The sequence below is a fragment of the Bos mutus genome, chromosome 8 (genome assembly GCF_027580195.1).
Source record: "Bos mutus isolate GX-2022 chromosome 8, NWIPB_WYAK_1.1, whole genome shotgun sequence".
Lineage (NCBI taxonomy): Eukaryota > Metazoa > Chordata > Mammalia > Artiodactyla > Bovidae > Bos > Bos mutus.
Genome location: NC_091624.1, coordinates 101945770 through 101972521, shown reverse-complemented (window position 1 = coordinate 101972521; position 26752 = coordinate 101945770). Strand labels below are relative to the sequence as shown.

The following is a 26752-nucleotide window of genomic DNA, read 5'->3' as shown; positions in this document are numbered from 1 at the left end:
ACTCAGAGGTGTTTCCTTTTGATGGGTGAGTAATATTCCATTGTGTATATGTACCACACCTTCTTTATCCATTCATCTTTTGGTGGAAATCTAGGTTGCTTCCATGTTCTAGCTATTGTAAATAGTGCTGCAATGAACAATGGGATACATGTGTCTTTCTCATTTTTGGTTTCTTCAGGGTATATGCCTAGAATTCAGATTCCTGGGTAATATGGTGGTTTCATTCTTAGTTTTTTAAAGGATTCTCCATGCTGTCTTCCATACTGGCTGTATTAGTTTACATTCCCACCAACAGCTCTTGCAGATATTTTTACCCTGACATGCCTTTCTGTTCTCTCTGAGGTTACCCTAGTTTGGACCATAATTGCCTTCTAGCTGGAACCTTCTGGAACCTTCCTTCAAGCTTGCTCGTGCATCCTATAATGTGTCTTTTGAATTTGGATCCTTTATTATTTCTACTAATTAAGAAATGTCAGTGTCTGGGAGACGTCTTTTATATGTTCAAAATGGCAACGCACTCCAGTGTTCTTGCCTGGAGAATCCCAGGGATGGGGGAGCCTGGTGGGCTGCTGTCTACGGGGTCGCACAGAGTCAGACATGACTGAAGCGACTTAGCAGCAGCAGCAGCTATCCTTTTTTAAAAAAATATTTATTTTTTATTTGGCTGTGCTGGATCTCAGTTGCAGTATGTGGGATCTAGTTCCTGGACCAGGGATTGAACCCAGGCCCCCTGCATTGGGAGCATGGAGTCCTACCCACTGGACCACCAGGCAAGTGCCCCTCCTTCTTTTCTAATTCTTGTACTGTTTCACTGTTTTGTTTGTATTTTGGGTCCCCCTCCCCTTTGAGGCTGTGACCTAGGATCACTTTTGGAACTGGGATCACTTAAACTTTGTACCTCCTGCGGTGCTCTGCAGGCAGAAGTGCTCCGTAAACGTCTCTTGACTGATTCTAGTCCTGTGGTGCTTGTTCTCTAAAGCCCTCTATCCTCATGTTAGCCCAAATTAGTAGTTGGAAAGGTGATTTGTGAGTCTGGGAGTTAGATGTTATGGAGAGTATTTCTCAGGACAATGGTAGGACCTGATGAGCCATTTCAAACCCACCCCACCACGCAGGGTGAGACTTTCTAGAGATTCTTGTCCAGTAGGTCCGATCGCCTGTTGACTCTCACGGCATTGTATTGCTTTACATGCTTTGATAACAACCTTCTGCTCCAGTTCTGTTTCATTGATTCTATCTTAAGTATGCTGTTTCCTGGGGATCTTAGGACCATCAGTCAGTTCAGTTCAGTCGCTCAGTTGTGTCCAACTCTTTGCGACCCCATGAATCGCAGCACGCCAGACCTCCCTGTCCATCACCAACTCTCGGAGTTCACTCAGACTCACGTCCATCAAGTCAGTGATGCCATCCAGCCATCTCATCCTCTGTCATCCCCTTCTCTTCCTGCCCCCAATCCCTCCCAGCATCAGAGTCTTTTCCAGTGAGTCAACTCTTCGCATGAGGTGGCCAAAGTACTGGAGTTTCAGCTTTAGCATCATTCCTTCCAAAGAAATCCCAGGGCTGATCTCCTTCAGAATGGACTGGTTGGATCTCCTTGTAGTCCAAGGGACTCTCAAGAGTCTTCTTCAACACCACATACTGTGGGATAAATTTCCTTGGGAAGAATTTTTTCAAAGATTAAACAGTTATTTGTGACATACAGATGTTGCAGACTGGGGGTGTTGTAGGCTCCATTTACATATAGATGTTTATTTGACCTGCAGTTTCAATACCTAAAAATCGAAGAGTTTCGCATAAAAATTCAAATTTGTAGTTTGTCCTAAACAACTTGAAAATCTGGCATCACTGAGCTCTGTCTCCCTGATAAGGTCATGAGCTGTTTAGGTCCCCAGCTAGTGGATGTGGATAAATAACACTTATTTTATCTGCCTGGTCCCTGTAGAGCTTTCCATGTAATCCTTGGTGTAGATCCTTACCAGCTTCTGTCATCAAACATGTCCTTTCCTGACCTGGGCCCCAGGGTAGGGGCCTTTTTGAAACTCTCAACCTCTGTACTGGTACTGAATATGTTATGTTCTCAATTTTTCTTTAGTTGATTGTTTGCGTGTGTGCTCAGTCATGTCTGACTCTTTGTGACCCCAGGGACTGTAGCCCACTAGGCTCAATTGAAAAAAAAATAATGCTATTTTCAAAAACAAAAATACATAAATATAAACATATTTACTGAAGAGCATCATTTTATATTTTTGCAAATCAATGAGTTACGTTGAACACTTGATAATTTATAAAGTCATATCAACAGAGAATTCGCATGGTTGGTTTATTGTTTAGCCATGTGAACTCGATAATTGTTGATATGACTTTATAAATTACCATAACACAACACATTGATTTGCAAAATGTAAAATGATGCTCCTCTTCAGTAAATATATTTTTTGCTTTTAAGAATAGTATTTTTCTTAAATATATTATTTATGTAATAAATCTTGCTATTTTAAATGAATTGATAACATATTTAAGAGTTTCTCAGCTTTAATTTCTAATTAAAATTTTTTTCTCTAGGCTATAACCCATGTAAAAAGAAGCATTTTTGGGTCCTCAGTTGTTGAAGAGTGTAAAAGAGTCCTGATACCAAAAAGTTGGAGAATCTCTGATCCTAAAGGACAATGTGTTAGCCCAGGTCAATCAGAATCGTCCAAGGCACTCACCAAAATTTTAGAACATAATTATTTTTTCCATCATAAGCAATATCATATGAATCAACACTATGCTGTGCTATGCTAAGTCGCTTCAGTCGTGTCCGACTCTCTGCAACCCCATAGACGGCAGCCCACCAGGCTCCGCCGTCCCTTGGATTCTCCAGGCAAGAACACTGGAGTGGGTTGCCATTTCCTTCTCCAATGCATGAAAATGAAAAGTGAAAGTGAAGTCACTCAGTCGCATTGGACTCCTAGCAACCCCATGGACTGCAGCCTACCAGGCTCCTCCGTCCATGGGATTCTCCAGGCAAGAGTACTGGAGTGGGGTGTCATTGCCTTCTCCGAAACACTAGGTCCTTGCAAAAGGCTTTTGAACCTGTGATATTTCTGAAGTGTATAATGCTGTTTGACTAAGACATTTAGGCAAATGATTCTGTGAATTTGGACTTCTAACTTAGAATGCCAAGAAATTTAACCCTGTATCTTCTGGAGTCGGAGGCCAGGGATTCCCTGATTCTATTAATTAAGCCTTTCTGGTTGTTTTCTTACTCATGGTAGAGAGAGTTTGTTGTATAAACAGTGGGAAGAGGATTTGAAGATCTGAGATGGAATTTTGTTCTGACTGGAGATTTTAGTGGGAAGACTTTCAAACAAGATTCAGACGCTAGAGGGCTAAAAGCATGAGCAGTCGTTGAGAAGAAAACTGGGGTTACTTGGGGGTTAGAGGGGCATGAAGTAATCTCACCTGCTTCCCTTTGTGGGGGAACAACCTGGAAAAGCAGGTTCCTGCAGGCACCCCCTCTCCCACTTGCGTCTTTTCATCCATCCGCCTTTTACTGGTCCCCTGAAGCAAGGAGGGGATCCTTTTCCTTTCTCTCTGCACTTTGGCTTGCTCTGTCTTGTCATAGAGTCCTCACCTTATATCACTGGAGTAATTGAACAGTTAAAGCAAGATATGGGTAGAGAAGAGGAACTGTTTTGCTGTGGTGACATGGAAAGATGCGGATAGGCAGGATGGAGAGAAATTTCCAGCAGCCATAGCAGGGCAGGGTATTCCTGGACCAGATCAGTTGGGCAGCTGTTCAAAAAGAACAGTATGTGTAGCTAGGACACATGGATCTCTCTTGTTCTCTAGTTGCAAATACCTATCTCGTCTCACCAACTATTTTTTAAATCACTTTGGTTTACAAATTGAATCCTATCCAATTACCCTTCCAATATAAAGGATTTGTAGGATAGAGTGTCTGTATGTGTTAGGATGTAGCAGAGGATTAGGCTCCAAGCTGCTCCAACAATATTTTTAGATTCGAACACACAATTTGTATCACCGTGTATATTGTCCTATTGCCCTAAGAGGAGAGAGGAAGGTCCTTAGCATACATCTCATAAAATGCTGTAGAACTGGAACAGGCTCTGAAAGTCCTGCTAGAGATATGCAGAGAAGATAAGATTAGATGTGATTTTGACTGTAATTAAACCAGTTTAACTTACTATTGGAGGGGCTTTGGCCTCAGTTTTCACTGCCTGAGGGGAGCTGGTTCTGATGATTGTCTGGTCTCTACTCTGCCTTTCAAGAAGGAGGTCCTAGGACTTCCCTGGTGGTCCCGTGGTTAGGACTTTGTCTTCCAATGCAGGGGTTGTGGGTTCGATTCCTGGTCAGGGAGCTAAGATCCCACATGGCTCTCAGCTGAAAAAAAGACTTTAAGAATGGTTTGCATCAACATCTTAAAAAAAAAGAAGAAAGAACTCCTCTGGGTGTTAGACTGCCAGGGTAGGTCTGTTGTCCATAGGGTGGGTTATGTGACACTCCTGTGTCTACCAGGATATTTAAAGGAGATAGAAAAGGCAGGAAAAGAGTATGTATTAAAAAGAATGTGTATATTTCTGCATATGGATAACCGAATCACTTTGTTGTACATCTGAAACTAACACATTGTAAATAACTGTATTTCAAAAAATTTTAAAAATTGATCTGAAAAAAGCAAGAAATCTTCGACAAAGCAAATATCTGGTTACTGTCAACAAGGTGGGCTTGCTTGATTATAAATTTATATGTCAAAAAACTTTAATAAAGTTTAAAAATATTCCTAAGTAAAAAGATAGATAATTGTCAAGATTTCAGACATCAGCAGAAAGTAGTCACTGTGAGGGGAAAAAGGAATGCAAGACTAATTTTATTTTTACTCATAAGTACAGTAATTAAAATTTCAGGATACCTGTCAGTTTTTACGTAGCTGGAAGGTCTTTGGAAGTTGACTTTGTAATGCATAAGCAGTTTTTACTGGAGTTCCTTGTTTTGCTAACTGGGATTTTTATAGCAATTTTATGCAATAATTCACATATATCTAAGCCTGCATTAAAGCAGATCTTTTTCTCTTTATTTTTTAGATGAAATGAACACTTAATGATTGTTTTGTAAAAATTTATTTTTTTATTGAAGTGTAGTTGAATTACTATATGTTAATTACTGCTGTACAGCAAAATGACTCAGTTATATGTGTGTGTGTGTGTGTATACACACACATTCTTTTTCGTATTCTTTTCCATTATGGCTTATGACAGCACACACACACACACACACACACACACACACTGTGCTATACAGTAGAACCTTGTTTATCCCTTTGAATGTTTTAAAAAATAAATTTTACCCTATGAAATGAAAACCACCATGAGAATCGGTACATAGTAGCTTATAATTGCACTGTATTGTTTTGCCAGACTTAACATATTCCTCTATGTAGAAAACTGGGCGACTTGGTGTTTTGGTCATGTGTCACAGACTTCCTTGCTCAACTTTATTCTCATCAGATGTTACCACAACAGAAACCCCATATGTAAGCAAGATCTTTGTGCAGTTTTTACTTCCACTTAGTCACTAGTCTAGTCAGCCGCCCTTGCAATCTGCTATGTTCTTCAGGGGCTTGGAAACTGCCATGTAATGGGAGGAACCAGACATTGAATATACATTTGGTACAATTACGCATGAGTCATTCTAATTAAGTTATGTAAGTGGTACAGGAAAACCCTATTGTATGAATGTCCTTTCTCTGAAAATTAGATTTAATAGGACTGAGCACATGCGCTCGTCTTTTTATCTGCTCATATCAGGAAGGATGCTTAAAAGTAGGGTGTTGGGACAGAGACTGGTTGAGTCAGACCTTGGCGCTGAACTTGGACTTTGTGCCTTGCCATTTCCACAGGCTTTCCTTAAGTTTTCTGATGTTGATTTCATCTTTATCCTCTGTATCACACACCTCTTCTATGCCGCTTCAGAACCTCTTGGCCTCACTCTCCCCAGAGCCTTTAATCAGTCTTCACCCCTGGCTGCTGCCAACTCAAACTGGACCCAGACCAGCTTGACGTGGACACAACCTGACACCTCACGCGTCACTCCCCTGCCCCCTCTTCCCTGGGGCCGCAATCCATGACACGCCTGAGGCTTTGGTCTCTGAGGAATCCACGCTAAGAACATCCTTTTTGTGTGTCCTTGGTCTGTATAGTAAACGAGTTCTCTGTGTTACATTACGGTTGGTCTGTTGTATTTTAACCTGACTCTGAATTTAAAAATTAGGAACAGGTTAGGTCTGTTCTTCACAGTGGGGATTAATTTTTAATTCTGTCCACCTCAGAAGCATTAAATAGGATCTAGGACTGAGCTGCTGTCGGTGGAATTAGCCGTCGTCACTGCTTGTAAGGGTAGGAGAAGGCAAGAGTTGGTTGAAGGGCATCAGAGGAGAACGACTCAGGCTAAGGTTGGCATTCTGGATTTCCCATTACCAGTGGTGTGCCTTTGGGAGTTTCAGTTTCCTTTTCTGTAAAATCGAGGTGAGGACACCATTATACAGATCTTGTCAGATCGCTGTTGGCATAAATGAGTTATTTATGTTGAGTGCCTGCTACATGGTTAGGTACTTGGTAGATGGTAAGTGCTATTATTCATTGATTTGTTTGTTCTGATCATTTTTCATGATAAAAATTTTATTCATTGAAACACATCATATTTTAAGTAATTTTTTCCCAAGCAACATTGGTGCATACTTATTGGCCAAGTTAGACTAATAACCATGCCCTCCTCCAGGGGATCTTCCCAACCCAGTGGTCGAACCCAGGTCTTCCACATTGCAGGCGGATTCTTTACCATCTGCAAGCCTGAAGCCCAGGCTAACAACAGCAATAACAAATCATGCCCTTTTGCTTCTTAATTGGCAGTGATAATTGGCAGTTATCTTAGGTGACTTAAGCTATAGCTGTAAGTGTGGTTTATTAACCCTCCAGATAGCAAGTACAAGATGTTTATTTCAGGCACTGTGGGTTTCCTCTAAAGAGCATCAATTTGCATAATATTGCTCAGAGTTGGTTTCCTTGTTCTGAGCAAAGAGCTATTATTATCATAGTCAAAGCAACTTCGTGGTCAAGGTCTTTGAACACTTAGAAGGTGTAAATAATGCAGAGACAGCTAGGATAGTGTTCTTGGAAATACAAGAAGTGAACAGATAATTTAGTTCTGGGATCTTCTCATTGACGATAAATAGCATTTATAGGCATTATTATTTCTTAGAGTGTGTTGGATCCTTTGCCAGGGATTTTACCTACAAGTTCAGTAAAAGCACTTAAAACAGAAAATATAGGCACCATGATTATCTCAGATTTTTCAGAAGAGGAATGAGGCAGGAAGTTGTTATATCACATAGTAAGTGGCAGAACTAGGATTTGAACTCAGGTCTGCATGAGCTCATCTCTCCAAAGCCACCTATACTCACTGCTTCTTACTGCTTTGTAGGATTTCACAGAAGAGTCTTCTTGATATTTAGACGTTTGAAAAATGTAATTGCTTTTGGAAAAGTAAAAAAAAGAAAAATATAGTTGGTAAATTCAGATTAGAGCAAAACTGTGGGCATTCAACAATTATTGGTTGGTATCTAATATATGGTACCCTGGCAGGGTGCCTGAGAAGGGAAAGATAAGTATGACCTGCTCTTTTTTTTTTTTTTTTTAATATTTTGTTATGTTGTTCAGTCACCAGGTTCTGTCTGACTCTTTGTGACCCCTTGGACTGCAGCATGCCAGGCTTCCCTGTCCTTCACTATCTTCGAGTTTGCTCAAACTCATGATCCATTGAGTCGGTGATGCCATTCAGTCATCTCATCTCCTACTGCCCGCTTCTCCTCTTGCCTTCAATCTTTTCCAGCATCAGGGTCTTTTCCAGTGAGTCAGCTCTTTGCATCAGGTGGCCAAAGTATTGGAACTTCAGCGTCAGTCCTTCCAGTGAATATTCAGTGTTGATTTCCTTTAGGATTGACTGGTTTGATCTCCTAGTAGTCCAAGGGACTCTCAAGAGTTCTCTAGCACCACAGTTCGAAAGCATCAATTCTTTGATGCTCAGCCTTCTTTATGGTCCATCTCTTACATCCATACATGACTACTGGAAAAACCATGGCTTTGACTAGACCGACCTTTGTTGGCAAAGTGATGTCTCTGCTTTTTAATATGCTGTCTGGGTTTGTCATAGCTTTTCTACAAGTGTATATACTTGGCTAAGCTGCCTCTTAGTTGTGTCATGTGGGATCTAGGTCCCTGACCAGGGAGCTTGGAGTCTTAGCCACTGGACCACCAGGGAAGTCCAGACTTGCTTTTTTTTTTTATTCTTTTAAAGGAATTGCATTGTGGAGTTCAGGAAACACATACACAGCTAGGATATTACATTTGTTAATGCATTCAACAACAATTTGCTGAATGCCCTGTAAGTGTGTCAGTATAGTATTGACCCTTAGAAAACGATGATGCATAAAAGGAAATTTGGTCCCAGGCTTCATGGAATGTCTTAGTCTATCACGGGTATTACAAACTGGTCTAAGACATTTGGGTCATTTATAATCAGACATTAGCAACCTCCAACGATGAGAGCTGGGGCTTTCCCAGGTGGCACAGTGGTGAAGAATCCACCTCCCAATGCAGGAGACGTGGGTTTGATTCATGGATCAGGAAGATCCCCTGGAGGAGGGCAAGGCAGCCAACTCTAGTATTCCTGCCTGGGAAATCCCATGGACAGAGGAGCCTGATGGGCTAGTCTATGGGGTCACACAGAGGCGAGCACAGCTAAGTGACTGTGTGCACACAGACACACACACAGTATGTCAGCCATGAAGTTCTGATGAACACACACACACACATACACATGGTATGTCAGCCATGACGATCTGACGAATGCTGTCTCTCTCTCTCTCTCACACACACACTATGTCAGCCACGAAGTTCTGATGAACACATGCATGCACACACACACAGTATATCAGCCATGATGATCTGACAGATCCCCTCTCAAAGGTATTAGCAGGCGCAGCGTTAGTCATACAGCCTGTTCCTGTGAGCTCTGTGAAGTCACAGCTCTCAGACAGATGCCTTGCCCGAAAGCTTCCCATGAGACCAGTGGAGCAGGATTCAGGACCCTCTGTTAGAATTACATGGCAGAGTCTGAATTCAGGTCTGCCTAGAGTCCTAAGCAGAGAACCCCAGACTAATGGCACAAGATGCCAGGGTTGCTAGGGCCTTAAATTTTCTCTCTCAAGAATGGAGGTACCTCTGTGAGATTTCTAGTCAGTGTGCAGAGTTTTAACATGGCACATTTTACTAGTTAAAAATTATTTCTGACATTCTGTGTGCTGATTAATGAACCCTGGAGTGTTGTTCAGAAGAAAAGATAGCCGGACCTGTTTTTGCATGAACCCATTTGGCTATCTGATAAAGTTTGTAGACCTTTCTCAGCATAATCTTTCAAAAGCATAAAATGCAAAGGATTACAAAAGAAGCCAAGTATAATGAAATACAGTTTCCAGAATATTTTTAAAGACGTGTAGTGCAGTAATATGTGCTTCTTTATTACTGTATTGACTATGAAGATCTAGTGTTGGGAATAATTCATTTCAAAGTTGTGATGAATATAAATACAACAGTTGTATTGATAAAATAGCTGTAATGTTTGTTGGTGACAAAATCACTGCTAATTCTGTAATTTATTGCCTATATTAATAACTGAGGGTAATGGCTAAATTGCTGTTAGATAGTAAAACATGAAAGCGTAACTTTTTCCCCCAACCATTTTTGCAGATGCCCATTCATTCTATCAGGGTTAAGAATCCCTACTCTAGAGTGTGGGTTTTAAAAATAATTATTTATTTTTAATTGATGGTTACAGTATTGGTTTGATTTCTGTCATACATCAGCATGAATTAATCATAGGTGTACATATGTCCCCTCCCTCTGGAGTGTGCATTTTTGATTAGAATCTTCTGTCACCTGATGAAGCCTGGAGTGTATATTTGTGATTAGGATACCGAATGTCAAGAAATTACCCCTACATGTGGATTAAAACTTAACACTCGCCTTTATTGCTATTTTTTCTTTTTAAAAATCATTAGTAGGGAGAATGAGACTGTACAAATAACAAATGCAGTGTGTGGAAGTTCCCTAGGAGAGAGCTATGAAGTGCTATGGGACTATTCAGAAGTATTTTCAAATAAAGACAAGAGAATCTTAATAAAGACAACATGATAAGACGATCTAGACAGACACGAATGCAGTGTTAGGAAGAAGTTGGGGGGAGGAGGAGAGAAAGTTGCAAGTACTATAATTTATGAAGGTTGAAAAAGACATCGCAGAAAAACATGATTAGGACTTTCTTCTGTCTGGCTCAAAAATAAAGATATTTCAGATACAAAGAATAGCATGACGGTTGGCATGGACGGTGGGAGAGCCTGGAAGGTTCTTCCACACATGAGTGACATAATTGTCCAGTCACGGTTTTCAGCACTTTATACATGTTATTTAATCCTCACAGCAGTCTTATTATTATTTGCATTTTTTTTTTTCGGATGGAGAAACAGGCATGGAGAGATTAAGAATCTTGCTCAGAGTCAAAACTAGGCCTTGTTTGGCTCCACTGGACTCAAAATGACTCAGTATGAGATTACACTGATGACTGTGGAGGGTAGATTAGTCAGGAATGCAAAGGGAGATTGGAAAATCAGGTCAGAGATTATTAAAGTGATGTGGCAAGAGATGCTAAAGGTGGCCTGAACACTGAGTGTTGAGAACAGATGAAAAGAGTTTTCGTCTTGGAAATCTGCACATTGGTGTTTTCCAGTGAGACAACACCCACAAAATAGGAAATGAAAGTCTAGTGTTTCTGAGTGGAGATTTTCCCCAGCCAGTTTAAATATGTACTTGGCTGAATGAATGCTTGTGTTACCAGTTCTCTCCTGAGTGCAGAATATTCATTACTGGCAGGATTTTCCTATAATCACCAGTTAGCATTTACAGTGAGCACCCCCGTAGCCACTTGCCTGCCTAGGATCACCAGGGGAACAGTTTGCCAGTATTAGATTGTGTGGTGACTAAGCTTGCAGGTGTAAAAGGTACCAACGCCTTGTCAGAGCAGAGGAAACCATTCAGAACCTGGCCTATTTGCTAACATTTCGAGAAAACTCAGAGAAGTGGGAGGAAAAGCTTTAGATCAAGGGCTGACTAACCACTCATTCAGGGTCTGGAGTAGGGTTGTTTCATCTTTGAGGTGAAATACAGCAAACACCCCCTCAGTCCTGACTTTGCTAAGCCCTGCAAAAGAGGTTTCTGGCAGCTTAGTGAGTTCTCCATTACACAGATTCAACAGGACTCCAAAAATGTGAACTTCCATGGATAAATAACCAGGGTCCATAGTTATCCACGTAATAGATCATCAGAGCTATATAAGAGTTTATAAAACATAACTAATCCACGTTCAGCATTTACAGAGAGGCGGAGTCTATTGGTTCCTGGACTCAAAGCTTTCCATTGGCCGAGTCCACATTCAGCTCCTCACTGATTGGACAGACGTTCCCTAGGAGCCTATGGGCGGGCTTCCTTCACGCACATAATCCTTCTAGCCCTTTCTTCATTTTTGCAGGCACAGGAGATATCTTTAACTTCAACTCCCTGATATTCCTGTCAGAAATATCGTTGATTTGTTTTTATTCTGCCGTAAAGCATTGAGAATTTTCGGGTCATCCAATATGAAGTGTTAACATTTTCAGCCTCATAGTCACTGAAATATGTGCTCTTCTACCTTCCCATTTTTTGTTTCCATATTTTTATTTTTCACTTTCTTGTTGACAGACTAATGGTGTGATTTAAGCTAAGGTTTCTTAATATAGAACTTCTGTTTAATTGTTAATTGTAGTTATCAAATTATAGGTTTTCAGGCTGGAAAATAGAAACAATTCTGTTTTATTCTTAATACTCATCCCTAGGACGAGGCATTCATTGGAAGGCAAAGTACTTTCAAACAGCCAAAGCAGGAAAATGGGAAATTTTTTTTTTTTTTTTAGGATATAGTGGCTAAATGCACAGATAAAAATTTTATGCCGTTTTCTCTCCTTACTGAATCTTTATTGAATAAGGGAGCTGAAATCTACTTTTTAAAATTGAAGTATAATTGATGTCCAGTGTAATGTTAATTTCTGCTCTACAGCAGAGTGACTCAGTTATACATGTGTATACATTCTTTTTGATATTTGTTACATTATGGTTTATCCCTGTACATTGACTTATGGTTTCCTGTGCTGTACAGGAGGATCTTGTTTATCCATTCTGTACATGATAGTTTGCATTTACTAACCCCCAAATTCCCACTCCATGCCTCCTCTCCTCTCCTCCCGCTGACAGTCACAAGTCTGTGTTCTGTGTCGGTGAATCTGTTCCTGCTTCACAGATAGATTCATCTGTGTCATTTTAGATTCCACATACAAGTGATATCGTAACGATATGTCTTTCTCTTTCTGACTTAGTTCAGTTCGTATGATAATCTCTGTGTCTATCCATGTTTCTGCAAATGGCATTATTTTGTTCTTTTTTATGAGCCAGTAGTGTTCCATTGTGTTTATGTATCCATTCAACTGTTGATGGACATTTAGGTTGTTTCCATGTCTTGGTTGTTTTGAATAGTGCTATGATCAGAAATCTGTGGATCAAATTATAGCTTCATGCTGTGAACATAGGAGTGCATGTATCTTTGTGCATTATAGTTTTGTCTGGATTTATGCCCAGGAGTGGAATTTCTGGATCATATGGTAGCTATTTTTAGTTTTCTGAGGAACCTCTATACTGTTTTCTATTGGGGCTGCACCAACTTACATTCTCACCAGTGGTGTAGGAAGGTTCCCTTTTCTCCACATACCCTCCAGCATTTGTTATTTGTAGACTTTTTAGCAGTGTCCATTCTGACCAGTGTGAGATGGTGGTGGTTGTTCAGTAGCCAAGTCATGTCCAGCTCTTCACGACTGTGTAGACTGCAGCATACCAGGCTTCCTTGTCTATCACCATCTCCTGGAGTTTGCTCAGGTTTCATGTCCTTTGCATCGGTGATGCCATCCAACTATCCTATCCTCTGTCGCCCTCTTCTCCTTCTGCCTTTAGTCTTTCCCAACATCAGAGTCTTTTCCAGCAGTCAGTTCTTCACTCAGGTGGCCAAAGTATTGGAGCTTCAGCTTCAGTCCTTCCAGTGAACATTCAGAGTTGATTTCCTTTAGGCTTGACTGGTTTGATCTCCTTGCAGTCCAAGGAGTCTTCTCCAACACCACAGTTCAAAAGCATCGATTTTTTGGCACTCAGCTTTCTCTGTAGTCCAGCTCTCACAAGCATCCATGAGTACTGGAAAGACCATATCCTTGACTATGTATAGACCTTTGTCGGCAAAGTGAGGTCTTGGCTTTTTAACACACTGTCTAGGTTTGTCGTATCTTTTCCTGCATTTCTCTAATAATTAGCAAATTGAGCATCCTCAGAGTTTGGTATGGGGGGTTCTCTGACCCCACATGGACCAAGGGATGGCTGTACTCTTTCATTAAATATGTAGGAAGAGTCAGATCTTGATTTTAAAAGGTTAATGGACTTTTTTCTCATTCGTATGTAATTATTAAAAGAAAGCTTAATATACCAATTTAATATACATGTTAACCCACGGAATACCATTTCTTCATCATACTCCTTGTTTTGTAAATAATTTCTAGTTTAGTTACACATTAAATTTTATTATTAAAGATAAGTTAATGAGAAGCAATATATTGATCCATCTTTTATCTGTTTTAAATTACTAGATGTATATAATTTAAATACTTGTTTAATTACTTTCAGTAATCTATCTTACAAAATGTATTCTGTAATATAGGCCTCCTTGAAATGAATGTTAACACTTTTATTAGAATTTAAAAATGAAGTCAGGTTGTTTTGTATGGAGAATGTGTTTGACTTACTTGATTAATGATAATAAGATAATCAAGATTTGATAAGATATGTAGGATACTGATTTAATAATTAAGTCCCATTCTAGTTATAGTGCAGACTTTTCCATAAATTGAATCAGCTAAATGTGTAGCTTCAGTGTTTTGATGAAAATGTATTGAAAGCACATTGTAAGATGAAATAATTTTGCCAAATAGTATTCTTTTGTCAGAGGTATAATGAAGTTAACAAGATTTGATTTGTTTCCATCCTTTCTGAGTTTTAGAGGTTAAGCAAAGTTCCGATAAGTGAAACAATAGCAGGTGTGATTAACTTGAGAGGTTATGGTAAAGTCTTTGGCCTCTATCCAGGAAACTGAGAAAATGAATGCTCTGTGACCTGGCTTACAGTTCCTTTTGCCAGTCCAGTTTTTGCTTTCAGGAGACCTAATCGATTCATTAGCTTATAGATCCTTAAAAATAATATTTGATATTAGATCATTCTGGTGTTTTTTTTTTTTTTTTGCTGTGTACCATGGCAGGAGTGTGAAGATTTGAGTGACGTTACTGTAACAAACCTCCTTCCAATTCAGTCCTCTTGCATATTTTAGCAGGATTTTCAGTGCTTTGCGTCTGTGCTCAGTCTCTTCCGACTCTGACCCCATGGACTGTAGCCCGCCAGGCTCCTCTGTCTATGGGATTTCCCAGGCAAAAATGCAGGAGTGGGTTGCCATTTCCTACTCCAGGGGATCTTCCGACCCAGCAAGCAAACCCTCATCTCTTGTTTTCTCCTGCACTGGCAGGCAGCTTCTATACCACTGGCGCCATCTGGGAAGCCCTTTCAGTGCTTTACTTCTGTACAAAAGAAAATAGGAGTACCATTAATGCTCAGTGCCAACTCATTTCAGTAGTAAGTTATAGTAATCCATGGACTTGTTTCATTATAAGATGCTTTTCCATTACAGTTTTTACTTTATTGTGTTTATCAAAATTTGTAATATATTTATTTTGTTCTAGTCAATTATGTGCTACTAATAATTGTATTGATAGCTCAATGCAGAAGAGTAACCAGAGAAATTTAAAGTTTTAATTTATATAGATATTTTTGCAGAAACACATGATAGAGGGTTAACAGAAGACTTTATATTAGGATAAAATGTTTTGTGCAAACTATCAGTAGAATGGAATTTGGAGACCAAGTGTTTCTTTTTCATTGCCTTCAAATTTTCAAGTCAGTTCAGATGTTGGGTAGATGACGTCATATCACTGGGTGACTTGACGGGAAAGAAGTAAAGGTATGAAATTATTGGCTATTAAAGAAAAGTTTTTTCATTTAAAAAACAGTGGATTGTATCAACAATAAAATATCATTATTTAAATTTATATAAATTTATGGTAGTTGGATTCCAGTGAATAAATTTAGGAAATTCTATTTAAAAATATAAAAATTCAGGAATTCTTTGCAACTATTTAAATCCATTTTTGAATAACTTTATATGACAATTCAAATATACAAGGAGGTTTTTTTGGGGGGTTCAGTTCAGTGGCTCAGTCGTGTCCGACTCTTTGCGACCCCATGAATCGCAGCATGCCAGGCCTCCCTGTCCATCACCAACTCCTGGAGTTCACTGAGACTCATGTCCATTGAGTCAGTGATGCCATCCAGTCATCTCATCCTCTGTCGTCCCCTTCTCCTCCTACCCCAATCTCTCCCAGCATCAGAGTCTTCTCCAATGAGTCAACTCTTTGCATGAGATGGCCAGAGAACTGGAGTTTGAGCTTTAGCATCATTCCTTCCAAAGAAATCCCAGGGCTGATCTCCTTCAGAATGAGCTGGTTGGATCTCCTTGCAGTCCAAGGGACTCTCAAGAGTCTTCTCCAACACCACAGTTCAAAAGCATCAATTCTTCGGCGCTCAGCCTTCTTCACAGTCCAACTCTCACATCCATACATGACCACAGGAAAAACCATAGCCTTGACTAGACGAACCTTTGTTGGCAAAGTAGTGTCTCTGCTTTTGAATATGCTATCTAGGTTGGACATAACCTTCCTTCCAAGGAGTAAGTGTCTTTTTTGGGGGGTACATGATCAAAAAAATTTTTGAAGACTATTCCAGGTATGTGTATACCTAGATTTATTAATCTTAGGCATATATTCATTGACTGTCTGAAGAAGATTTTAGCTTAAGATGTACCAGCTTTTTACCTCTTCTCCTACTGTTTGATTTTTATATTTAATTTCTTCTACCATCATTTCAGGCTGCCTGGCTAGCTCAATAGGTAGAGCATGGGACTCTTAATCCCAGGGTCATGGGTTTGAGCCCCACCTTGGGCGTATGCCCAAAGAATCTGCCTGCAATGCAGGAGACCTGGGTTCAGTCCTTGGGTCGGGAGGATCCCCTGAAGAAGGAAATAGCCATTTCCTTCAGTATTTCAGGAAATACTTCAGGAGTGAAGTATTTCCTTCACTCCAGTATTCTTGCCTGGTGAATTGCATGCACAAGGAGCCTGGTGGGCTACAGTCCATGGGGTTGCAAAGAGTTGGACACAACTGAGTGACTAACACTTTCACCCTTTCATAGTCATTTCTCTGGTGTTTTTACAGAATATATTAACTTGTACTTTCAACGTTGTCTCTTCATTCCTTGTTTACCAAGAAGAGATCCTGTCCTTCCCCCTTTCTATGTTATGTCCTCTTAGAGCCCACTTGCTTTATTCATAAGTTGACATTATTATATACATATATATATGTGTGTGTATCCATCCATCTTTCACTGGCTTCTCTGCCCATCCATCTGTCCGTCTATCCCTCTGTCTCAGTGCTAGACCAAATGATGTGTTAGATTTCCTGTCTTTCTCTGGGATTGTTATCACAACTGGTTCATAGGCTGTTTGATGGGGTTGTTCTAGCATAAAGTTAAAACAAATTTCTCTTTTTCTTAAATTCAGTCAGTTGCATCAGATTGTACCACATTTTAAACCATGACTCTCTTGAGTAAGCTTTTTATTTTTCCTGTGGTTTTGTTTACTTTTAAACTCTGTCTTTGGTGATTTAGTCGCTAAGTTGTGTCCAATTCTTGTGATCCTATGGACTGTAGCCCGCTAGGCTCCTCTGTCCATGGAGTGAGTTCCATTTCCTTCTCCAGGGGATCTTCTGACCTAGGGATCAAACCCAAGTCTCCTGCATTGCAGGTGGATTCTTTTACCCCTGAGCCACCAGGGAAGCCCCAATTCTGTCTTCAGCATATTCTTAAGTTTTTCCCTTTCAGATCTTTAGCTATATGATTCTATTAATTTCCTCCAAAGATCTTTGTCTCTGAGCCTTCTGTCTTAGTTACTCTCTAGATAACTGTTACCTGAAATTCAGTGGGAAGAATTAACATTTTCTGGCTCGTTTACATTTTTAGATCATGGTTTCTTAAGGAAACTGATAGTTTAGAGTCTAATGTGTAACAGTAAAGGAAGGACAAAACATTGACAGAGAATATACATAGGAAAAGTAGTATCTGGAGATGTGAGGGGAGGCTTTGAAGAGTAAAAGTGAAGTCGCTCAGTCATGTCCGACTCCTCGCGACACTGAACTGTAGCCCGCCAGGCTCCTCCGTCTATGGGATTTTCCAGGCAAGAATACTGGAGTGGGTTGCCGTTTCCTGCTCCAGGGGATCTTCCTGACCCAGAGATTGAACTCAGATCTCCTGCATTGCAGACAGACTCTTTACCATCTGAGCCACCAGGGAATCCCTGGAGAGGGATTATTTATCAGGAGAGATTTTATTTTAGACAGGATATAGTGATGGTTAACCTGACTCCTAGTCTGTCATTTCAGTAGACATTCATTGGATACCTACAATCTGAAAGGGCTAAATTTAAGCGTTGAGATGAGAAGATGAAGGAGCTGGGTGGAGGCCAGGGTGGAGGCCTCTGGCTACTGGTGTACCTGTAAACAGTTCATACGATGTAGTGCCTGTTAGAAGGAAGCATATTCAAGGAATTCTGGGAACCTTGTGTTTTCATCTTTAATTTCTGTAATTCTCTTATGCCTTCTGATAAGCATGATATAACTGTGCTCATAATGTCCCAAGACACAAGGGTATTTTAGATAGGAAACAGGTTTATGAACATCAGTGGGGATTCAGTTGTTACCCAAAAGAGAGAGGGAACAGGAAGAGATGATATTAAAAAATGCCAACAAACTTTACCATCTATTTTTAATGAGCGAGAGATTCGAATAATACAGCAAAGTACAATGAGCCATCTTGGGGGGATGTGTCTTGACAGCCCTCCGCCCTGGAAAAAAAAAATCATACTATTGCAAGTGAATTTTTGATAGATGGAAGATCTTAAAACTGGGCACTTAGTGCCTTATCGCCTCTGGACCAGCTCTTACTCTGGAGTTTTTTCCAAACTAGTTCACCGAGGAGAAGAATAAGACCTTTGCACCATCTTGCCTCCGTAGCCAAAAGGCATTCATCATCTCCTGCTTTTGCAATCTCTCTGTTGAGATTTTAGGAAATCCATACACAATATCCCCTCTTCACTTGGTACTTATTCTGTGCCAGGTCCTGTTCTAATCCCCATAGCGATCCCTGACATCGGTTCTCTTACTGTCTGCGTTTTACAGATAAGGCAAACTGGAGCACAGACTGGTTGGCTAAGTTTCTCAAGTCATGTAGTACACGGTGCAGTCGGGATTCAAAATCAAGCAATTTGATTCCTGAGCCCAGTCTCTTTACCACTGTAAACAATGAAAGGTATGAAGAAATACTGACTTAAACTTGTAGAATGCTTAAAAAATTTTTGGCAGTTTCAGCAGTTTTACACAAGCACATTTCTTAGGCAGGTCTCTCTCTCAGCTCTCTGGGAAACAGAAATACCGGTTAATACGTGGACGTGTTGTCCTGTGTTGCTGACACACTTACGTATGGAGGTGAGTGAACAAAAGTAACGTGCAGGCATCCCTCCTGTACACAGTTCCTCTTCCTGGTGTGTGCAGAGTGAGTTTTAAACTTCAGTTCATATCCTCATTTACGGTTTTATTTCCAGGAGTCTAAATTTGCATTCAGAAGCTTCCAGTGCTTTTTTCTTTGTCCTTCAAACTAATGCATTCTAAGATTGCCACTGCTTTCTTTAAGACAGTTTAGTTCAGTTAAGAATACCCTAAATTCTGAAGCCATACTGCTTCTTAAGAGTTAGTTGGTTATATCTTGGAATATGAGATAACCAAAGGATGTACGTGTGTTCTTTCCAAGCCATTTCCCATGTTGTGAGTCATCCTTCTACCCCACTCTGTGTTGTACAAAAAGTGCTGTATTTGCCTGTTTGTTAGGTAGGCTTGACAAGTCTTCTGTACCTGCACCCCCTTGCAAATGTGCAACTTAGTTTCCTGGGACTACAACATATTTCCTTAAGGTTTGTTTGCCTATTAAGGAAACCAGACTTCATGAAGGAGAGAAGAACAGAAACAAAGCCTTGAAAAAACAATGCAGAGAAGGTTGAGCCATGAAAGAAGATTCAGGATTGATCTCACGTGACCTACATGTTTTTGATTGTGTCACTTCAGTGGAATATTGCTTCTGCCTTGGTTTGAATCTTTAATTTAATTGTTGACTTGAGCAAGCAGCTTGATCTTGCTGAGCCTGTTTCCTCACTTGTAAAATGAGGATAATGGAACCTATTCTTTAGGGTTGTTGTGGAGATTAAAGAAAATAATATGTGGAATGCAGTGTGGACCTGATAAGAGCACAAACCTGTATTGAATCTAGATCTGAACCCTCGTCTGTCTAGTTCCCAAGCCACGTTCTTTCCATACCACATAGGATATTGCCCGGTGGCCTGAAGCAGATTATGTGGGTGATTGCCTGGTTCCTGAAGTAGCAGAGAGGTTTGATGAGGTTAAGTGACCACTGGGATCACAAAGCTAAAGCAGGGCAGAATGAAAACTGAATGAAGGGTTTCTACTTGCTAGTGTCTACAACATCATGCCATGGAGACAGCATCTTCCATATGATCTGTTATCTTATCAACTATATTGCAAGCTTCTTAGGGATTTCAGCTCTGAAGTCCTTGGTGCCATCCAGTTATAAGCCTGGAATAGTTAGACGCTCAAGGCTTAATGCAGTAAGGATGACTTGGGCCCAATGACTCCCGTGTATGTTTTGAATCATTCAGTGTGGACATTAGAAATTAAATTTACTAAAATTTTTACATACTGAGCTTGATCCAAAAAAGACAGACCTAAATTTCAGATGGGCAGTTTTGCACGTATGGGTCATAAAACAAATAGCAAATATGAAGTTAAATTGATGCTGAGCATATGACCCAGCAGTTTTACTCTTAGGTGTCCAAGAAAGAGAAAAATTAATGTCTCCACAAAACCTATGAAGAAAATCAAAAGTGGTTAAAGAGGTAAAAGCAGTGAACGAAGTAATAATTAGAAATGGTCCAGAGGAATAAGCATGAATGAAAAGGCAACCGTGTGCATTTGACCAGGAGTTTGTCATTTCTTAGACGAGTCTAAAAATAGGGAGAGAGACTGGATTGTGAGAATTCTTCTGTTCTTTTGAGTGAAATATAAACACATGTTAAGACTGTCAACCTCTTTGGTCATTGTGGACATACAAATTAATATCAGCAAGATGCCACATCACATCCACTTGAACAGCTGTAAATGTGAAGCAGACACTGCTAAGAGATGGCGAAGGTGTGGGGCACCTGTGGCTCTGACTTGCTGCTGGTGGGCATGTAACCTGCTGCACACACTTAGGAAAAAGGCGTGATTCTTTCCTGTAAAGACAGATACACACTTACCCTACAGGGCAGCAGTTCTTTGGTTAGGTGTCTATACTTGCATAGATTTGTAGAAATGAAAGTAAACGTCTGTACAAAGACTTGTTCTTGAATGTTCATAGCGGCTCTGTTCATCGTAGCCCTAAACTGGAAACAATCTGAAATGCCTGTCCACTGCCAGGAATAAAAATGAACAGGGAACTGATAAATGATGAACCTCACAGCATGCCCGAGTTTGGGAGTTCCCTGGTGGTCTAGCGGTCAGGACTCTGCTTCCACTGCAGGGGCACGGGTTCAATCCTTGGTCAGGGAAGTAAAATGCTGCTGCTGCACAGCGCCCCCAACAAACAAATGAACAAAATCACGCCTGAGTGATAGATACTGGATGCAAAAGACCACATATTGTATAATTTCATTTATATGAAATGTTCACAAAAGAAGGACTGAAAGCAGATATAGTTGTTAAGTGGTTGCTAAGGGCTGGGCAAAGGACTTGGGATTGAGTACAGCCAGGCTTGAGGAAACTTTCCAGAGTGACAGAGTTGTTCTTAAAGTAGATTGGGGTGGGGGGCTCACAACCCTGTACCTTTCCTAAAAGTCAGTGAATTGCTCCCTTAGAATGGATGACTTTATGGTATATAAATTATGATGTCCATAAAACTGTTAAAACTACATAGATATGTACAATATATTAGATCTTAAAAACTGTTGCATTTTTAAAAGACAATAGCATTGGTAACTCTTAAGAAAATGCCAAGGTTTAACTGAACTCTCCCTTCTCTGCCATTTATTAGTACTTAACTCCTCATCCAATCTTCCTTTAGCCGCCAGTTGAGAGCCAATTTCTCCTGCTATTAACCAGTTGGCTAGTTCAAGAAACCCGGGTTACTGTGCTGATGCATGTGGTTTAAGGAGTTCTTGCTGTCTAATGGGATTTCTGGCTTTTGCTGGTCCAGGCATATTTGATTCCTCAAAATATCTATGTCTACAGCTTCTTTTCTTGAGCTGTGCTGTGCGACATGTGGGATCATAGTCTCCCAACCAGGGATCGAACCCCACACCCCCTGCATTGGAAGCACAAAGTCTTAACCGCTGGACCACCGGGGAAGGCCCATACAGCTTCCTTCTTAGGCTGTGAAGTGTTAGCACTGCATGCTGGTGGCCTCAACTTATGCTTTAATTCTTAATCCTGTTCCAGCTTCCACATCCTCACCCTTTTCTTCAAGATCAAGGCTTTTGTTAATTCATTTTACCTTCCCTATTATTCCTTTGCCTATTAAAATCAACAGTGACAAGCATGGAAATGATGGAAGCGTGGTTTATTTTGGGTGACATAAAGCATTTCTTTTGGGAAATGTTATGAGGTAAACAAACACAATTCCTGCTTCCAAAAAAAGCAAAAGGCTACATAATTGTACACTGAAGAATAGGTGTCTTTTTTTCCTTTGAATTTCAGGCTTTACTTTTAGTGAAAAAAAAAAGGGGGTAGACTATTTGTATCTGTGACATGTAGCAGTTAAAGTCAAGTTAGTTTTGGGAGAAGAGATGAATATTAATACTGTAATTAAACTTGATTGAAATACAGTTTCAAATTTGACTTGAAAGCTTACGGTGAAAGTACTCTATTCATCCTGTGACGTTTACTTTTGTAATTTTCTAAGTTATAGCCAAATATCGTATTTCTTATTGCTTTATTCTCTGGCATTTAGCATTATTTTAATATTTAATGATGTCTTCAGCACTTCCCTCTGAGGGTGCCCTGCATGAAGTTTCTTTTAATGAAGAACAGGAGTGTTGTGGTTCGTTAGTGATGTTCACCGTGTGCTTGACCTGGGAAAGTGGCTGGTTGAGTGCCTTGAATTTGCCACCAGAAGCTTGAATGTGTGCTTTGAAGCAGGCAGACACCAGTGTGAATCTTAATTCCATTTCCACTGGCTGTGTTAATTTCTGAATGCTGAGTAACTCAGATGTAACATGAGGATGTCTCATAGGATTGCTGTGATGAAAATAAAGTACTTAATGTAGGGCTTGGTGCTCAGTTATCATTCCATAAGAAAAAACTCTGTGAAGCTTGTGTCTACATGATTCCATGTCCGAACAGTCCAAATTGAATGAGGGTATTGCCCCACTTCTCGTTGGTGTGAGCAAGACCTAGGAAACTCCTTGTGAGTTATTTACCCCTGGATCAGTTGGATCTTGGCTTGCTGTTGAGCTTTGTTAGATCAGGGCCAGAAGAGTCGTTATTGTAGGGCAAGTGTAGCACACTACTCCTGGAGAAGGCAATGGCACCCCACTCCAGTACTCTTGCCTGGAAAATCCCATGGACGGAGGAGCCTGGTAGGCTGCAGTCCATGGGGTCGCTAAGAGTCGGACACGACTGAGCGACTTCACTTTCACTTTTCACTTTCATGCATTGGAGAAGGAAATGGCAACCCACTCCAGTGTTCTTGCCTGGAAAATCCCAGGGACGGGGGAGCCTGGTGGGCTGCCGTCTATGGGGTCGCACAGAGTCGGACACGACTGAAGCGACTTAGCAGCAGCAGCACTACTCCTCAACTGACCTTTCTGGGCTCTAAACCCAATGCCTCCTGGTGTTCAAGAAGATCTTTCCATTGTGGCTGGTTGTACCTCTTCTCTGAGCCCTGAAGACTGTTCAGTGTACAGCAGCTTCTCCCACAGTAGTTATTTCCTGGATGGTTTTATGGCCCTTTGGGGCCTTACCTTCTGTATGTGCCGTTTAGCACTGAGTCAAACATGGAAGGAAACTCCTTGCAGATTTCTAGAATTCTTCCTCTGGGTTGCTTCCTTTTCTCTGGCCAGCAAATTCCCACTGCCTTAGCTCTTCAGTCTCCACCATCTCCGCTCAGGCCACCATGTCCTGCCTTGGGTTTCCTCTTGGTGTCCCAAGCATCTGTAGGTAGGAAGCCTGGGCAGCTGTAGGGCCCAGCTCACTTGCTGTCCTTCTCTCTGAGTTATTCCCCCACACTGCCTCTTATCCATTGTCTGAAAACATTTGCTCCGCGTCTTTTGTGCAGTTTTCTTGTCTATGGCATGAAAGGTAGAGCCAGTTATTCTGTCACGGCTAGAGTTTTGGACTTACGTCGAGCACTGATCCTATAGCAGACAGCTTGGTGGCTCAGATGGGAAGGAGTCCGCCTGCAACGCAGGAGACCTGGGTTCAATGCCTGGGTCAGGAAGATCCCCTGGAGAAGGGAATGGCCACCTACTCCAGTATTCTTGCCTGGAAAATTCCATGGACAGAGGAGCCTGGTGGGCTACAGTCCATGGGATTGTGAAAACACGACTGAGGACAAGGAAAAAGATCACTTGCATTTTTTTATTTTGAATCACCATTGTCAGAAAAAGTCTCAGGGGTCCATTTTAATAAATATCTTAAGACCAAATGTTTCCTTTTCAGTTCTCAGTTGTTTAGTAGCTAAGTCATGTCTGACTCTTGGGATCCCATGGATTGTAGCCCACCAGGCTCCTCTGTCCGTGGGATTTCCCAGGCAAGAATACTGGAGTGGTTTGCTATTTCTGACTCAGGGATCAAACTCGAATCTCTTGTGTCTCCTGCATTGGTAGGTCGATTCTCTACTGTGCCTTCTGGGAAGCACATAACTCCTCTTTTTAAAAAGTGAGATGTAATTGATTTTTACCATTATATTAAGTTTCAGAACATTATATTAAGTTTCATCGTGATTTGACGTTTGTATATATTGCAAATTGATCACCACAGTAAGTCGTTAAAACTACATCCATCACCACACATAGTTACAATTTTGCATGTGTGTGTGTGAGATGAGAACTTTTAAGATCTATTCTTTTAGCAAATTTCAAATATATAGTACTCTGTGTCTTGATTACACTTCTTATTCATTCCTTGGTCCACTGTAGTCTGAAATACTGATCCCACTGCTTCCTGGCTCTCACAGGGCAGGTCAGTGATCCTTTAAGTGCTGACCCTGGATCCTTTTCAGCTCCACCAGCTAAGACAGAGCAGATGCGAGGCTTATCACCTAGATACCCACCCAAAGCTTGTAACGAATCTTGCTGATGAGCTGTAAGGAAACAGAAGTGACTTGGAGTGTCTTGTGAGCTATGTTATATCCCACTCAGGGTTTCCTCTGTTGTTGTTGTTCAGTTGCCAAGTCCTGTCCGACTCTTCTTGACCCCGTGAACAGCACACCAAGCTTCCCTGTCCCTCACCCTCTCCCGGACTTTGCCCGAGTTCATGTCCATGGAGTCTGTGATGCCATCCAATCATCTCATCCTCTGTCGTCCCCTTCTCCTCCTACCTTCAATCTTTCCCAGCATCAGGATGTTTTCCAATGAGTTGGCTCTTCACATCAGGTGGCCAAAGTACTGAAGCTTCAGCATCAATCCTTTCAACGAATATTTAGGGTTGATAATCACGATGGTGTGATCACTCATCTGGAGCCAGACATCCTGGAATGGGAAGTCAGGTGGGCCTTAGGAAGCATCACTACGAACAAAACTAGTGGAGGTGATGGAATTCCAGTTGAGCTATTTCAGATCCTGAAAGATGATGCTGTGAAAGTGCTGCACTCAATATGCCAGCAAATTTGCAAAACTCAGCAGTGGCCATAGGACTGGAAAAGGTCAGTTTTCATTCCAATCCCAAAGAAAGGCAATGCCAAAGAATGCTCAAACTACCGCACAATTGCACTCATCTCACAGGTCGCACAGAGTTGGACACGACTGAAGTGACGTGGCAGCAGCAGCAGCACACGCTAGTAAAGTAATGCTCAAAATTCTCCAAGTTAGGCTTCAGTAATACATGAACTGTGAACTTCCAAATGTTCAAGCTGGATTTAGAAAAGGCAAAGGAACCAGAGATCACATTGCCAACATCCATTGGATCATTGAAAAAGCAAAAGAGTTCCAGAAAAACATCATCTTCTGTTTTATTGACTATGCCAAAGCCTTTGACTGTGTGGATCACAGCAAACTGAGCCACCTGGCAGCCCTCATAACTTCACATTAGTTACAGTATTAGGTCTGTAGGCTCTAGTCTCATCTGTGGAGAGAAACCTGGCTTCTATTTTGTTTTGTTTCTAGAAGCATTTTTGCTTTTGTTTCAAGTATATTCTGAGTAGTTGCTGTGTATTTGTATGTTAGTCGCTCAGTCATGTCCGACTCTTTGTGACCCCGTGGGGTATAGTCCACCAGGCTCCTCTGTCCATGGAGTTTTCCAGGCAAGAGTACTAGAGTGGGTTGCCATTCCCTTCTCCAGGGATCTTCCAGACCTAGGGATTGAATATTGGAGGCAGATTCTTTACTGTCTGAGCCACCAGGGAATCTGGTGCTAAATGGAATTCTAATTACTAGTCTAAAAGGTATATTACTGTATATGTCTAATAGTTAAGACTTTTTGGGTGAGTGTCAGGAATTACAGAGAGCCTGGGACAGGGTAAATCAGGAGCTAACTTAGCTACTGAGCAATTGAGACAAGCTCATCTGCTGCTGCTAAGTCACTTCAGTCGTGTCCGACTCTGTGTGACCCCATAGACGGCAGCCCACCAGGCTCCCGTCCCTGGGATTCTCCAGGCAAGAACACTGGAGTGGGTTGCCATTTCCTTCTTCAGTGCATGAAAGTGAAAAGTGAAAGTGAAGTCGTTCAGTCATGTCCCACTTTTCGCCTCCTCATGGACTGTAGCCTACCAGGCTCCTCCGTCCATGGGATTTCCCAGGCAAGAGTACTGGAGTGGGGTGCCATTGCCTTCTCCGGACAAGCTCATCACGTCTTGGTAAATTCCAGCAAGCACTGTGGAATGCCTACTTAACGTCAGGTGCTGGGGAAGTGGAGGAGAATGAAACTGCTCTTTGCTCTCTGTAGCTCAAAGTCCAGGAGGAGGCCACACAGCCATAGTACTTGCTGAGAAAAAGAAGGCCTAAGGGATGTGATAGTTCCTAAAAGAGGACAGAGAAGGTGACTGTTTTCTGAAGGACAGGAAGGTTATCACTAGGGCAAAAAGCGGGAGAGGTACACAGG

The 26752-nt window shown here is 41.2% G+C and overlaps 1 protein-coding gene and 1 non-coding gene across 3 annotated transcripts in view; both read left to right on the top strand.

The window, feature by feature from the left end:
- The window catches only part of KIF13B (kinesin family member 13B), a 209436-nt gene that overhangs the window by 38650 nt on the left and 144034 nt on the right, over nt 1–26752 (top strand). The window lies entirely within an intron of this gene.
- TRNAK-CUU (transfer RNA lysine (anticodon CUU)) lies at nt 16213–16285 on the top strand. Its single transcript has one exon. It is a non-coding gene; the product is annotated as a tRNA-Lys (tRNA).